The 17,967-nt window shown below is 34.7% G+C and overlaps 1 pseudogene; it reads right to left on the bottom strand.

The window, feature by feature from the left end:
- Positions 1-2,600: 2,600 nt before the first annotated feature.
- Positions 2,601-17,967, bottom strand: part of LOC136386256 (small ribosomal subunit protein uS2 pseudogene) — a 116,859-nt pseudogene continuing 101,492 nt past the window's right edge.

The raw sequence follows: 17,967 nt of genomic DNA on the forward strand, positions 1-17,967 counted from the left end.
TGTGTGGGATTTCCAGTCGTTCCAAGGATAGATTTTTCTGTCTCTGGTTAAAGAACTTGTTTAAATTTGGGGGAAATTTATCGGTAGCGCTCCTCATGGCACCATTTCTCTGACGTCCTAAGATATTATTTCTAACCTTGGCAAAAACAGGAAACTTTGACATCATGCTCTGTTGTTAAGTGTGTGAGAAAACAATCATTTTCACATTGTTAGTAGAAATGCAGAACTATACTACCTGTGTGAATTTGATATTAATTAGCAAAATTATACATGCACTGATTCATTGATTCAGTAATCCCACTGCTAGGAAACTAATCCCCAAGATACATTCAAAGAAATACGAAATGATTTATGCACAAGGCTATTTGTTTTTCTACCATTTGCTAAAACATAAACAGTTGTAACAAAAAAGAAGAAAAACATGTTATACTTTTTAGGTACCTTTTGGGTAACAGAGGTGTGGGAACTTATACACACACTCATATACACATACATGCATATTTGCTAGTCTTTTCAAAAAGAAACAGCAGAAGCATACACCAAGAATTAATTAAAAGAAACAGTAAACTTTAAATTGGAAGAAGACAAAAGAGAGATGGTGGGAAGAACAAGGATAAAAGTTAAGAGATTTTTCTAATGTGGCTTGTTTTATAATTTTGACCTTATTTCCATTCTGTATCTTTCATATATATATATATATATATATATATATATATATATATATATATATTTGAAAGATAACATTAAATAAAAAAGGAAAAATGTAAATCAATGAATTTAAAAATAGAAGTTTGGCTGTATATATGTAAGTGAAACAAAAATAAAGATAATTAAATCTTAAGTTGAAGCTAGTGGTCCTGTTATTAAGTTTAATATTGGAATTATTTTATTTTATTTTTGGTGCCAAAACCTGGGATCAACCCAAAAGTTAATGTATGATTTTAAAAATGTTATAAACATGCAAACATAATCCATCATACACAAAGCATATAAGTAACTTACTAATATCATTTAGAACTGGGAGTTAATCTTTTAATCCCATTTAAATTGGGGAATTTAGAATTATTTAAAATTATGAACTTAGAATGTATTTACTTACCTTTTCAGAAACTTTATTTTCCATTAACTTTTTATTTCCATTCTGTAAAGAGCCTATGATAGTGGTTCTCATACTTTTTGAAGTCGGGGTACATTTAAAATCCTACAAATAATTGTAGGCACACTATATACAAATTTCTGAGAAATATGTTATAATAATTAAGTCAAATACTAAAGAAAAATATAAAGTCCAAGCGTGCTTTTATGGTAATTAAACAAAATACAGACAACAAAATTAAATTTATTCTGACATTAAAACACATTTCTATGTACATTTTTTGAGTTATGTTTTTTAGAATTTGTAAAAAAGAGGGGAATTTGTTAAAAATAAAAAAATGACAAAAGAGTTATCTTTTTATAGATATAGATACATTCTTAGTAAGATTTAGTAAATTTGGCAGGTCCCGGTGCGAATGTGTTAACTTTTTTCATTCTTGTGTTAATAAGAAACATGAGCCTGCTGTGTCCTAATGATTTCTTGAATGTTTAGACATATATTTGAAAGGCAAACTCTCATTTCCTCATCAATACATTGAAGAATTCCTCTCTTTTTACTCTTAATTGTGTTGAGCGTAGAAAATCCTAATTCACATAAATAGGATGTTGAAAATTGTAGTAAAATGTTCAAAGCTTTTTTAGATATTGCCACATATTCTTCTTTTATAGACATCCAAAAGGCTCCAAGATACAATTCCTTATGTTTAATCATCAGTCCAAAACCCCATCATACATATTATCTTAACTTTACACCAAACAAAGGATAGAAGCCTTGCCTCCAGTCTTTCCAGGGAACATGGAGGGTAGTTTAAACAATCCAGCAAAGCTTAACAGCCTTTTGCAACTTAATCAGGCAAGTGAGGTGGGAGGTTGAGCAGACTGTCAGCTTACAGACAATTCCCCAGACCTCTGTCCCCCCCAAATCTAAACTCCAAAAACCCTGTTGGTTTTTTGGTCCCCAACAGGCACATATTTCTCCAGAAGACCATAAAGTGCACCTGGAAATCTTCTAGGGTGCACACATGTGCCCTGGCACACACTTTGAAAACCACTGGCCTATGGAATGCCCTGACCTGTTGTCTCAGTAGTTGAGCCTTTCTCAAAGTGTGGATGTCCCAGTTTTGATTCTGGTCAGGGCACACAGGAGAAGCACCCATTTGCTTCTCCACTCCTCCCCTCTCTCACCTCTCTCTCTCTCTCTCTCTCTCTCTCTCTCTCTCTCTCTCTCTCTCTCCCTTCCCCTCCTGCAGCCATGGCTAAATTGATGCTAGTGGGCCCCGAGCACGGAAGATGGCTCCATGGCCTCTACCTCAGGTGCTAAGAAAGAGCACAGTTGCTGAGCAACAGAGCAATGCCCCAGATTGGCAGGGCATTGTCCTCTAGTGGGCTTGCCAGGTGGATCCCTGTCTAGGAACATGTGGGAGTCTGTCTCTGCCTCCCCTCCTCTCACTGAATTAAAAAAAAAATCTTTTTTAATTTTAAAAAAGAGCCTATGGAAGATGAGCTTATGACCACTCAGTGGTTGTTTCTACCCATTTCATTGCCTGAACAGTGGGAGCTGCTCACCAGTCTTCACTGGCGGGCTGAGCATTCTAATCTTCAGTAAGGAACCGCTGACTAGGCACAGGGGATATTTGTGCGCTTTCAGCCCAGTCTGCAGCCTCAAGTTGAGCGGCAGTGAACTTGGGAGCTGGAGTGGTCCGTTCACCCTGAAATTCCTCCTCCATCACAGCCTTTCAGCAGCATCCTGCTCTTCTTTTTCCATCTCTTCAGGGTCTCTGGAGTAGAGATCAGGCATAACTTCCCATGGATGTTCACGGGAGATGGTGTCACACATGCATAGAACTTTCCAGGCCAGCATCCACATCAGACCCACTGAGTGAGCCCTCTTGTTGTTGCAAAGGATGGCAGTGTCCACATGGCGCAGAGGAGAGTCTGTTACACAGAACAGTGGTAGGCAGGTTAACATGAGATGCCTCTGTGAGAGGCTTGTGGTCAGCCCTGGGATCAGTCACCACCAGAAAAGGTTGCCCTTGATCAGGTTTATGGGGATTCCAAGACTGAAGTGGCTAGCAATGGAAGTGGCCTCAGGGGTAGCTACAATCTTTAACACAGCTTACTGGCCAGTGTTCCTAGAGGATATGACACTGACATCAGCCAGATTTTCAGTGGCAGTAATGACATGAGCTGTCCACAAAACCTTGTTCCAGGTTTTCTTTGGATTTATAAGATAATGCCATATTTTTCCTTTTGTAGATGCACTGTTCCATTTAGAAATCAAGGTTGGTGTCACCTAAGTACTTGTATTTCCCCATATTTAAGATGCACAATTTTTCAAAAAATTTGGGGTCGAAAAACTGGGTGCATCTTATACAGTGGCTGTAGATATTTTTACTTGCACTCCCTGCTTTTTTGCTCTTGTTTTTGCTTTTGTTTGTTGAAAACAGTGATTCGTCATCAGACACAGGTGAGGACAAGTTAATGGATGGGAGTTCTTACAATAATGAAGAGTAGTATGAATTTTATGATGAATAAAACTCGAGTTCAATAACATTATCCAATACATTTTTTTCAAATTTTGGGCCCCAAAATTAAGGTGTGTCTTATACATGGGAGCGTCTTATACATGGGGAAATACAGTAAGTCTCTGCTTCAAGAAATTTGGGGATAGTTTTCTCCTTCATTTGCAGAATATTAGGCTACAGATGTGAAGTTTCCCTTTCTGAGAGGAACCCAGAACAATGCCGTATGGATTCCTCTCTGGGTAGAATTTATTTTTCTTGCTCTAAAATAAATAAAATAAATGTCTCTTAGCTCTCCACTAAAATGCCTGAGAAACTGCATTCTCAGTAGAAAAACAACTCAGTAGAAAAATCAAACATATCATGCAGATATATATATTCCAAATATATTTTTTCATTGAAAGAAACTACCAGGGTTCCTAGGAGGCATGTATGTTTCCAAGCTATGACCAGAAAGCCCCAAAATAAGCCTGGTTATCTCGTCATTTCAGAATTCTATACCTAGATTCTGTCACACACTATGCAAGGACACAGGAGGCAACTTGGACTCCTGCTAGCCAAAGATGGGACAACTTGAGCTTTGAAAAGAAAATAAATAATTAAATATATCAAATTTATTAAAGTTGATAATAAATCCGATTATCATAATTATGCTTAACCCTTCAGAGTTCAACTCTTAAGATTTTACTTATGTAACCAGTTCATTATACAGAAAATTCACAGGAGGTAAAATAATCAATAGTAATTACACAGCACTACTTATGACATATTCTTGCCAAAAATATACTGAATCAATTGGACTTCTAGGTTAAACAAACAGTTATATAAAAATTTGACAAATAGAAAAAATATGAAAAATTTAAACACACATAACAGAATAGTATATGAAAACCAGAGTAAAGCAAATAATATAGAAATTAAGAGGTAATGAGTATAACATCATATTTTTATGAAAATCAAAACACATAATAGAATCAGCAAGACAGAAGTTGATTATTTTTAAAAAATAAAACTGCAAAGGCACTGGCAAAATTAATCAATAAGAACAGCAGCATGTGTACAAAAAAAAAAAAAAGAACAGCAACATGTGTAAACAATATGAGGGAGGACATAAATAAAGATAAAACTCAGGCCCTGGTCAGTTGACTCAATGGTAGAGGGTTGGCCTAGCGTGTGGATGTCCTAGGTTCAATTCCCAGTCAGGGAACACAGGAGAAGTGACCATCTGTTTCTTCATTCTTCCCCACTCTCTTCCCCTCCCACAGCCATGGCTTGATTGGTTTGAATGCATCGGCCCAGGCACTGAGGATGACTTGTGGAGCCTCTGCCTCAGGTACTAAAAATAGCTCAGTTGTGAGCATGGCCCCAGGTGACCATAGCATTAGCCCCAGACGTGGGTTGCTGGGTGGATCCCAGTTGGGGAACATGGGTAAATCTGTCTCTCTCTCTCCACTCCTCTCACTTGGAAAAGAACAACAACAAAAAATAGATAAAACTCAGATAACAAAGAAAAAACAATTTAGAATTTTATAACAATACAGTTAAAAATCTAGACAAACTAGTCGATTTTCTAAAAAAAATAATGTTATAAAAATTAACTCAAGCCTGACCAGGCAGTGTCATAGTAGTGGAGAGTGCATTGGACTGGGATGCGGAGGACCCAGGTTCAAAACCCCAACGTCACCAACTTAAGCGTGGGCTCATTTGGCTTGAGCAAATCTCACCAGCTTGAGCCTAAGGTTGCTGGCTTGAGCAAGGGGTCACTCAGTCTGCTGTAGCCCCCCCAGTCAAGGCACATATGAGAAAGCAATCAATGAACAACTAAGGTGCCGCAACAAAAAATTGATCCTTCTCATCTCTCTCCCTTCCTGTCTTTCTGTCCCTATTAGTCCCTCTCTCTGTCTTTCTCTGTCTCTGTGACAAAAAGAAATTTCACTCAAAACATTGTCTTATAACAAACAAATTGAATCAGTTTTTTCAAATGTAAAGTATTAACAAACACCAGGCCTAAGTTGTTTTCAGGCAAATTTTACCAATTTACAAAAAATAAATCTAATCTCATAAACAAATTTTCAGATAATAGACGAACAAAAATAAGTAGATTACTCCACAATTCATGTAATGATGAGAATATAACCTCAATAGAAAAACTTGACCATGGCAGACTAAGAAAGAAAAATTAGAGACCAAAGACCTTATTAACACAAATGCATGCAAAGATCCTAGACAAAATATTAGCAAATTTAACCTAGCAATGTATAAAGAACATAATATATCTTGCCCAGTTGAGCTTTTTTGAATTTTTTTAATTAAATGAAAGCAGGGGAAGCAGAGAGACAGACTCCTGCATGCACCGTAATGGGGATCCACTTGGCAAGTCCTCTGTGGGGCGATGCTCTGCCCACCTGGGGCCAAGCATTCAACCAAGCTATTTTTACTGCCGGAGGCAGAGGCTCCAGGGAGCCATCCTCAGAGCCAGGGGCCAATTTGCTAGAATCAGCCAAGTCATGGCTGCAGGATAGGAAGATAGAGAGAAAGAGAAGGGGGAGGTGGAGGGATGGAGAAGCAGATGGTTGCTTCTCCTGTGTGCCCTGATCAGGAATCGAACTTGGGACATCCACATGCCAGGCAGACGTTCTACCAGTAAATCAACCAGTCAGGGCCTAAAATTTTTCAAACACGAGTTGTATTTTCGTAATAGTACTCTTGTTGCCATGTTGAGAAGAGACTGACAGGGCAGAAGAGGCAGAAGGTGGGAGAACAGTAAGAAGCAGAGTTGTCAGATAAAATTTTTATTGGCTAAATTGGACAACTATAGTTAAGAGGTTACTGCAATAATTGTGATGAGATTTGTTGTTGGCTACCAGGATGATGGCAAAGAATATGGTGAGCAGTGGTCAGATCTTGGAAACATTTTGCTGTTACATGCAACAGGCTTTTGATGGTTTGGATTTGGGTTATTTTCTTTTTTTTTCTTTATGTAGATTTATTAAATTATTAGCTTATTGCCAGGTTAGTCCAGAGATTCTAGAGGGACATGTCGCTGTTCTCAGCTAGAATAATGGAACATGGCTTTTAGAAACATGTTCATGTCATTCATTTCTTTTTTTTAAATTAATTTTAATGGGGTGACATAGATAAATTAGGGTACATATGTTCAGAGAAAACATCTCTGGATTTGGGTTATTTTCTATCTCTCTACCATTACTTTCCTGCACAGTTTAGGCCATATCCTCTTACTACAGTTCTGAAATAGCCTCCTAATTGCTCTGTTGCCTCTAGCCCTGTCTCTTTACGATTCAAAATTCCAGTCTAAGTAATATACCTGAAAATATAAATCTGATTTTTCACTACCTAAGTCCCTTCAATGACTTGTTTTTGCCCTTTGGATAATGTCTGACACCTAAAAGTAGATGACATTCACTTTACAAGGTCATCACTTCCACAGTACCACCAATCTTTACCTTCTCTCTGGCTAAGTCCTATTCACTTTCTATTTCTTAATGTAAATGTGGCATTCTCAAGGAGATCATCACTAAGACAAGTTTTGTTTCATGGCCATAGATTTCCATAAAATTCTAATTTCTCCTACCATAACATTCCATAAGCTATAACATAATCCTTTATTTAATTGGATGTTTTCTCAACTGTTTTGTGACTTTATAGGAAGGTAAAGATGTGAATATTTTGTTTATTATTGTATCCATAGACTCTGAAGAATGTTTAGCACAGAGTACATAATCAACAAATATTTTAAATAAGTGATTAACTAGTTGTATATTTACATTTCATATTTGCACAAAGATTATTGATGTCTTCAAGATAACAAGTGGTAAATTTTATAACAGCACACTAAATGGTGCTACTAATAATTTTATTTGCTATAATAATTGCATAGAATGAGTTTTTTCTTTAACTTAAAACATGAATTTGTGTATATATATCACAAAACATAATTATGACAGTGTATATTTTTACATTTTACTTTAAAAACAATAACTTCAATCTCTAATTATAATGTAGAGCTTCATTTCTACAATATAAAAAATAAACTTTTATTTCTGTATATTTTATTTCACTACCTTTCAATAAGATAACTTAAAGGAATAGAAACATTAAAAAACATTTATTGCTTTTACTGTAACCAATAGTGAAAATAATGAAAAAAATCAAATGATTCGAACAGAAGTCAATGATACATAAAAATTACAAAAGAAAAAGGGGTATATTTAAAACTTTGGGGAAGGATTAATAATTTAAATATTCATTTCACTGAAAGAGTAAACTAAACTTCAGATCAAAAAATTAAAAAAGTTAATAACATTAAACAGTAAATACTATGAACTTATGGCCTTTTTAAAAGTAATATCTGGACCCTGGCCAGTTGGCTCAGCATTAGAGCATCAGCCTGGTGTGTTGAAGTCCCAGGTTCAATTCCCAGTCAGGGCACACAGGAGAAGTGACCATCTGCTTTTCCACTCATCCACCTCCCCTTCTCTCTCTCTCTCTCTCTTCCCTTCCTGCAGCTATAGCTAGAATGGTTCAAGTAATTTGACTCTGAGCACTGAGGATGGATCCATAGCCTTGTCTCAGACACTAAAATGGCTCGGTTGCTGAGCAATGGGGCAGTGGCCGCAGATGGATAGAGCATCAGTCAGTGTGGGGGCTTGCCAGGTGGATCCCAGTCTGGGTGTATGCGAGAGTCTGTCTCTCTGCCTCCCTGACTCTCACTTAATAAAATAATAAGAAGAAGAAATAAAAGTAATATCTGGCCATGGCCAGTTTGCTCAGTGGATAGAACGTCAGCCCCTTGTGCAGATGCCCTGAGTTTGATCCCAGTCAGGGCACACAAGAGAAGCAATTATCTGCTTCTTTCCCCCTCACCTTCCGTCTTCTTACCCTCCTACCCTCTCACAGCCAGTGGCTCGATTGGGTCAAGCATAGGCCTCAGGTGCTGAGGATAGCTCAGTTGATTCAAACATCTAGCTTCAGGCCCCAGACAGGAGTTGCCAGGTGAATCCCAGTTGGGGCACATCGTCCTCTCACTTAAAGGGAAAAAAAGGAAGTAATATCTTTCCTAGTGTTAGCTAGAATTTGACCCAGCATTAAACTCATCCTATTTACCAAACTTACTCAAATGGCAAAATCTGATATGCAATACGTAGTGCCTAGAATTTAGTTTCTAATACCTTTTCTCATCCTTTAGTTTTTTGTTTGTTTGTTTGTTTTAAAAAGTACTAGCTCTTCTTGAATAATAGCTGATCCCATGACCTGGAATATATTATGGCTGCTCAAAAGTGAAGAGGATTTCAAAATGGCTTGGACATTGCAAGGCTAAATGAGCTAGTTAAAAAAGATTCACATTTTCTAAATTTTGACAATAGACATATAACAGAGAAAATGGTACAGTAATTATATTAGTCTATGAATAAAAAGCATGACCCTTTATAGTAGTAATTTTTACTTATTTTATTAGTAAATTTTAATGATAAGGGGATGTAATCTATATAGTATTCTTTTTTCTGTTAAGTAATTATCTTTTTATGAAGAGTAAATTTGTATCTTTCTTAATATTTTTTATGTAAGCCAAATTGCTTAGGAAAATTAAGATCCTACAGAAACAAATTGATTATAACTGGTGGTCTTTCACCATATATAGGAAGAAAGAAATTTCAACTGGTTTTGCAAGATGAAGAATGAAACAAACAGCATATTCCTTATTCATCAGGACATGAAATCTCTGAATGACAATACTAAGTATAATCAGATGATGATGAGGTTTACTTGTCCCCAATAATGATAAGAGACCAGAGCAATACAAAATATTTAACTGGCAGCATGCTATAGAGCATTGGATGAGTCAGAGTGAAAGAATAGATTATTTGGGAAAGCTGACCGGGGTGAAGGATAGCAAAACTTAAATAAAAGGATGAAATTTGACATAACTCATTGATCTTTATTATTAAAATAACAGGATCAGGAGCTCCAGGTTGAAGTATCTTAAAAGGCACAACTAGTATATCCCATACCCCATTCAAGAAGTAATTAGTTGGTATTTAGAACTTACAACTTTGACTGGTCTTCTTGACATTTGGATTGTTTCTGACCTACATACCAAGATGATCATAGCTGTAAATTTCCCAAGTCTGCTTGTTATGATATAATTACTGTTTCACTAGAATAACTTTCTAATAGTAAAAACACTCTGTCAAAAGAGTACAAACATTTTAAATATTTGAACATAATTTGATAAAAATTTCATTCGGAATGTCTGTAATGCTGCATACCATATAAACAGTAGTATAGACGAGTAATTTTCCCAGAGGATGTTTATAGCAATTACTTCCCCAATGTCTGTTCTCTCCTTTACTAACAGAAAGCACGTTTCATACCAGACAGCAGTGTGTCCATCCCAAAACTACATTTCGCAGTGCCCTTAGGTCCAGGAGTAAACAACAAGATACAGCATAAACTAGGTAAGTTTCCTGAATATTTTCCATTCTTCCTCCTTTCCTTACCTGGAAGAAAGACATGAGATTAGAGCTAGAGCAGGAATCTCAGAACCAGAGGAAAACTTGGAAATCAAAATCAATTGCTAAGAATGATGATAACCTCGAAACTATCAAACAAGCCCTGGGTTGCATACACATGTAACTTATTTTAGGTGAGAAAAATAATAAACCTCTGTGTTGTTAAAGAATGTATTATACTTCCTCTAATTATGAATGCTGTTTTAAAATTTTGTTTACAATAACAGTTACAATTAGTTTAATTTTAACTTCTTTCTGGACTAAGTACCAGTTCCTCTTTGCCAGGTTTATTCTATACTTGTGATCTCTTTCCTCTGTCCAATCCAGTTCCAAAATTTTTCCTTAATTCCACATGTTATAATTCACAGATTTGTATCTCTGTCATAGAACTCTCCTAAGAAATGTAACCCTAACTGCTTTCTCTAAATTTGAGATTTCCATTTAAATATCTTAAAGAAGACACTAAAAATATTCCCCACACTGCACATGCAACCTCCCCAATACTGAACCCACTTCTTCTAACATGCTTCATCTTAGTGATACACATCAATGTCCAATAAATTATACATATCAAAACCCTAGTGCCTAATTCAGCACATTTTTAAGATGTCCTCTTCTGTCATCTCAATCACCACCACTCTAATTCACCATCTTTGGAGGTGTTCCAAAAAAAAAAAATAGCACCATAGGTTGTTTCCCTATATCCATATTGTCCAAATTGTTCTCTTTTAATCTATTCATCATCCAATGTGAATTTTTAAAAATGTAAATCTGGGACCTGGCTGGATTGTTCAGTTGGTTAAAGCATCATTCTGAAATACCAAGGTTGTCAGTTCGATCCCCAGTCAGAGCACATATACGAAGCAACCAATAAATGCACAATTAAGTGAAACAACAAATAAATGCTCCCCCCCTCTCTCCCACCTTCCTCTTTTTTCCTCTCTCGTATCAATTAATAAATAATAAAAAGTGAACCTGAACATGCCTCCCCTGTACACACACACCAGAAATTAATCAATGACTTTCATTGCTTTTTGATAAAGACCAAAAATGTTAATAAGTCCTATAAGGCTATGCATGCTCTCTGGCTCCTGTCACTTCCTATATGTCATGTGACACTATGATCTCCTTTTCTCCTCTATAGTCACAATGGTTTCTTTTAGTTCCATGACCATGTTGTGGTTACTCTCTTCCAGGTATCTTTGAATAGATTTTCACCTCATCCCAATGACTTTAATTACTTCTGTTTATTCTTTAGTTCTCAACTCAATAAAATATTTCTCAGCTGTCCTTGATTTTCTCTGTGTGTTCTTTCTCTTAGTTATACACTCTTTAGCACTGCATAAGTACAACTATCACCTGATAGCGCTATGTGAAATTTGGACCATTTTTTTATCCTGATTGCCTACCATTGTGTCTGACTAATAATTTCACTACAGATAGCTATCATTAAATGTTTAATTAATAAATTCAAAAGTAATCCATATTGATGCTAGCTAGAATATATCATCGAGTATGTCTTATAAGAGAACACGGATGGTTCACTTTCACCCTCCTACATACATGATTGACAAATGACCTGGCATATAATAAATCTTTCTTTCCTTTCTCTCTCAAAATATTGTGAATTGTACTCTGCTCTCTTTTGTACTTATTGCAGAGGTTTCAAAGGTCATTATTTATTCCTTAGAGTAAGAGTCATTTTTCTGCCTCCTGGATTATACAATTATTCATTTTTTCTTGAAATGTTTTATGAATTCACTAGGATAAGAGGGAGTGTTTTTTCTTAGTAAATACTTTGTCTTGTAAGTCAAACTTTTCTTCAGTTGCATAATATTTTCTTAAATTATATCTCATATTGATTTTCTTTCATATCCTTTGGTTTTTATCTCCTCCTTAGGAACATAAATTTTCTTATTCTATCTTCCTATGCTTTATCTTGTGGTTTGTAATTGTCTCGTTTTTTTCTTTTCTGTTATTTTGTATTCAGGGTAAGTGTCCTAGATTTGTCCTCCACATGACGGATTCAATGTCTGCAACACCGTCGCTACACTTCATTATATCTAAGACTAAATTTCAGTCTGCAATATTAAATCCTTTGACACATTTCCTTGTCTCACTGTAGTCTCTATTCATTTCTTCCTGACACTAAAATCAACTCAATTTTCATCATGGATTCTTGTGTTTTCATCATAGCTTTCAACACTGACTGAGACCATAAGAGAGTATCAGCTTCCTAAAACTAATTTCAGTTCATGTGGTGCATCTTTCTTCAAAAGTTTGGGTTTTGTTTTCTTTTGTTATTGTTGTTTTTTTACAAGTAGCAACACCCATGACACTTCACCAGGTGTTATGTTCATATAGGGTCTAAGTCAGTGAATTCTCCTTTCTCATAACTATATTATTGCTATTAGAATTATTTTTATGATTTGCAAAACAAAGAGAAAACTGATTAACTCATACCATAACTTCTGCAAAAAAAATTTTTGTTGTTACTATTTTGTAATTGTATCAGTTTTTTGTAAATATTCTGGTCCAAGGAAGGATACCTTGGTCTCACTGCCTGGGTGCCCTTAAGAATTTTTTTTTTTCCTTTCATTAGCAAAGATGGTAAAAATAACTACATTTTCCATAGGATACCATTCCCACAACTCTCTCAACTCAGAACAGGACTGATTGGAGAATGAGAGGCATGAATGGGACAGATTGAGGACAGAGGATACAATCCTCTCTTTTTTTCAGAAGAGTGAAACAATTTGACAAATAGATGAATAAGAGTTGCTATAGTCCCTTCTTCCCTCTGCATCTTTGTTGTCTACACCTTATTCTGCTTCATGACCTCACTCACACTCAATAGATAGAAATACATCTTTGAGTTATGCAGATTAGAGATTCCTGGTTTTCATTGTTGTTGAAAGTTGGAAACATTTTGGAGGGTTTATTGTTTATTGTAATGGTTAAAGAGCAAATAATTTATTAATCCTTATCTGCCATCATAACTTGAAAATCCCTAAATAATATCTGCAATGTTCTTTGTTACATATTTTATTTAGAAAATTAAATCTAATGGAGTGACACTGATCAATAAGAGTACATAAGTTTCAGGTAAACATCTATATAGCATTTGAACTCTTCATTATGTTGTGTGCTCATCACCCAAAGTCAAATCATTTTCTTTCACCATATATTTGTTCCTCTTTAATACCCACACCCCGTTCTCCTCCCCTCAACCTCCCCCCTGGTAACCACTTTTCTTTTATCTATGTTCATGAGTCTCAGTTTTATATCCCACTTATATATGAAATCATATACTTCTTAGCTTTTTCTGATTTACTTATTTCACTCAGTATAATGTTCTCAAGGTCCATTCATGTTGTTATAAATGGCAATATGTCATTGTTTCTAATGGCTGAATAGTATTTCATTGTATATATGTACCACATCTTCTTTATCCAGTTCTCTATCGAAGGACATTTTGGTTGTTTCTATTGTCTTGGCCACTGTGAATAATGCTGCAATGAACATGGAGGTGCATGTGTCTTCACATGCCAATGTTTTCAAGTCTTTTGGGTAGATACACAGAAAAGGGATTGCTGAGTCACATGATAGTTTTAGTCTTAATTTTTTGAGGAACAATCATACTTTCTTCCATAATGGCTGTACTAATTTACATTCCCACCAGCAGTGAATGAGGGTTCCTTTTTCTCCACAGCCCCTCCAATACTTGTTCTTACCTGTCTTCTTGAGAACAGTCAATCAAACAGGTGTGAAGTGGTATCTCATTGTAGTTTTGATTTGCATTTCTCTAATAACTAATGAAGATGAACATCTTTTCATACATCTGTTGGCCATTTGTATGTTCTCTTGGGAGAAGTGTATGTTCAAGTCCTTTCCCCAATTTTTAAAATTTTCATTAATTTTAATTTATTGTGTTTACATGGATTCAAGTGTCCCACTGAATACAACACTCTCACCCTCACCCCTGTGTCCTTATTTATACCCCCTTTGACTTCCCTCCCCCTAATTCCCTCCCCTCTTCCCTCTGGGATTTGCTGTCCTGTTATCTGTACCGCTGTGTTATGTATATATAATTTTACTAATTCCTTCCCCTTCTCTGATCCTGTCCTCTCCCCATTTTATAATTGGATTGTTTGTTTGTTTGTTTCTGAGCTTTGTGAGTTTTTAAATATAATTTGGATATTAACCCTATATCAGAGCTGTTGTTTGTGAATATCATCTTCCATTTGGTTGGTTGTTTTTTTGTTTTGTTGTCAGTTTCTTTTTCTGTGGAGAAGCTTTTTAGTTTGATATAGTCCCATTCATTTATTTTTGCCTTTACTTCCCTTGCTTTTGGGGTCAAATTCATAAAATGTTCTCTATGGCCAAGGTCCATGAGTTTAGTATCTATGGTTTCTTCTATGTACTTTATTGTTTCAGATCTTATATTTAGGTCTTTGATCCATTTTGAATTAATTTTTGTGCATGGGAACAAATTGTAGTCCAGTTTCATCCTTTTGCATGTGGCTTTCCAATTTTCCCAGCACCATTTATTAAAGAGGTTTTTTTTTCTGTTGTGTGTTTTTGGCTCCTTAGTCAAATATTGTGTGTGTGTGTGTGTGTGTGTGTGTGTGTGTGTGTGTTGTTTGTTTTATTTCTGGGCTCCTGATTCTGTTCCATTGGTCTGCATGTCTGCTTTTCTGCCAGTACCACGCTGTTTTGATTATCATGACTCTGTAGTACAATTTGAAGTCAAGTTGTATGATACCTCTGGCTTCATTCTTTTTTTTCAGGATTGCTTTGGCTGTGTGGGAGTTTTTGCAATGTTCTTAAACAGAAAATTATTAAAGGTTCCAAAGACTAACTGGCAAAGGCTTTTGTGAACAAATAATTGGAATGTTTAGGCCATATTCCAGTCTTTGAATATCTTTTCTCTTTTTGTATTTTCAACCAAATTTAAATACTTAAATATTTGTGTTTATATATATTTATAGTCCAAATATCAATTAGAACATTAACATGTATTACAGATGACAAAATATATATTCACAATGTCAGATCTTTTGTTTCATTTAATCAACTGTACAATGATTAATTTAGTTGACATTTACAAGAAAATGAATATGTTTGATCAATGTGAACTGTTGATAGTAATATTACCTAACAGTAACTTATTGTTGTGCTGATGATTTTTTAGTTTAACTCACTCTACAGAAGGCAAATCTTCCTTGAAGTTAGAATTCACCTTTTGCATACATTTAATTCTTCCTCTACACTAAGTGCCTTTGATTATCTCTTTCTCAATAGGAGGAAATATTGTACTTGTCTAACCAATGTAGTCAGCACATATTCTAAAAGAAAAATTTTCTTACTACAAATTAACTTAAATGTGTGTAACAGTTTTGTTAGAATTATTTATTTATTCAAAATTTACAGTTTTACAAAGAAGAAAAATAATTTTCTTTTAAACTTATTTTATTTTCTGGAGGATTTGGGGAGAATAGGTATATGGGTAATATAACAACCATTTCAGAGCTTTTAAAATTAATTTTTATGGGGTTATATATAAATGATATTTATTTTAATGTATACTTTATTTGATTAACAAAAGAATTTGGGAGGACTTATAAAAATACACAAGAAATTACTAAAATAGAAAAAAAAATATTTGCAAATTATTGAATTTTTAAGAAGGTAAGATAACAATGACCAGCGTAATAGGTTCTGTCATTTATTAAACATTTAATTTTGTTAAAGCAAAATAAAAACAAAAAAGGTCATATGAATCCATAATATAATAAGAAATTTCAAAGAAGAAGTGCTTTGACTAATATAAAACTTTCTTATATTATTATAGTTTTAAATGGACTAAGATAAAACTCATTCATTTATTCCTTCATTCAGTTCACTTAATGTGTATGTGTTGAACACTTACTATTCACCAGACACATATAAAAACAGCGATTTTTAGCAGGAAAATAATAAAAGTGGGGCAAAAGTAGGTTTACAGTCGTGAGTACACAAAACAGTTTATTCTTGTATTATTTTTTTTTATTATATTATTTTCCATATGAACAACTGTAAACCTCTTTTTCTCCCACCCTGTACACAGACAATATTTTCTGAATCATGAAGTTTATACTTCAGAATGGAAAAAACAAAATTAACAATTAAAAAGGCACTAAGTATGACAGATTAGGGGTGGGAGCACTATCATTTTTAAAAATAAGATAGCAAAGGACCTTATCATTCTCACTTAAATGAGATGACAAAATTATTTCTCACCTTTAAGTAATATTACCTGTGGTCAGGGTCAGCCTTTTTCTTACAAGCAGCTTTGAATTTGTTCACTTGCCTTAGCAAGTAGTTGATGAAGCTCCCAGAGTTCCATATTATAGAATATGGTATAGACACTTTACACAGGAAATTTATAAGTGTAAGTGTATACCACTGGGGCTAGAAGAAAATTTCAGTATTGTTCTGATGGGGAAAAACTTTTGACTTTATGCAAAACCAATTCCCAGTGGCCAGAAAAATTCTGACTTTATGCAACACCATTTCCCAGTGACCTGACAGGTTTGAGTCAGCTGCTAAATACAGATTGAAATAACTAAACAAATTGCTGCACTGGCTTCATTAGTATTCACAATACAACCTCTGAAAAATGTCTTCCAAAAACAATTTTGGCTTTGGCAGATTTACTATTATTCTGCCATTTCTGAAAGTAATTGAAAAATAGGATCAGTTATTTCTAGAGACAGTTTCTGGTTCATGACATTAAGACCATTTAGTCTGTGTGCAAAATGCCTGTCATCCTCTTTGCCATTGCAGAAGTATACACATTTAATTAATCCAAAGTCTGAATAAGGCAATTTAAATAGTATAACTCAGGGCAAAAGGAGACTAAAATCTAGCACTATTTTTTATTCCATGGGATTACCCATATGAATTATTTTCTTTATATGAAAATAAAGTTTTTATAAACACAAATGCCTTATATGGGTCAAAATATTTTTAAAAGTTAAAAATGACTTATAAAAATATAAAATGAGCATATTTTAAAGATTTTATTCAACTAATTAATTAATGAGGAAACCACTAAGATGGTAAAATTTGCTCCAAGTGCACTTGATGAATAGTTTAGTCTTCAAGAATGCCATCTAAAATTTTTTATAGTAAGACTGATAAATTAGATATATAAAACTCAGTATTGTCCTATGGGACAGTCAAATAATAACCATTGGGTTAATCTTTTCTATCATAAATTTATATCTTACCAATTAACTTCACAGTGTCTGGGTTCTGAATGAGTAATAAATAGCAAAGTCAAACACAGGCACATTCTCCTCCAAAATTATACCATCATTGGGTGAATTTATTGAACAATATCTCTGAATAACATTGAAAAGACATGCCACCAACTTTTTTTTGGCCTTTTTTCAGTTTTAATAAATTTTTTAAATTAAAATTTGGGGGGTGACTTAGGTTAATAAAATTATATAGGTTTCAAGTGTACATTTTTATGATACATGATCCATATATTGCATTATTTGCTCACCTCCCAAAGTCAGATCTTTTTTTACTCACCATATATTTAACCCATCTTACCCTTTACTTTGATAACCAGCACATTGTTGTCTGTGTCTATGAGTTTCAGTTTTATGTCCTACACATGAGTGAAATCATATGGTTCTTAGCATTTTCTGACTGACTTATTTCATTTAGCATAATATTCTCAAGGTAAGTCCATGTTGTGGCAAACATGCATTTCTTATGTTAAGTAGTATTCCATAGTATATATGTACCACATCTTCTTTAGCCAA

This window comes from Saccopteryx leptura, chromosome X (assembly GCF_036850995.1).
Source record: "Saccopteryx leptura isolate mSacLep1 chromosome X, mSacLep1_pri_phased_curated, whole genome shotgun sequence".
In the NCBI taxonomy this organism is placed as follows: domain Eukaryota; kingdom Metazoa; phylum Chordata; class Mammalia; order Chiroptera; family Emballonuridae; genus Saccopteryx; species Saccopteryx leptura.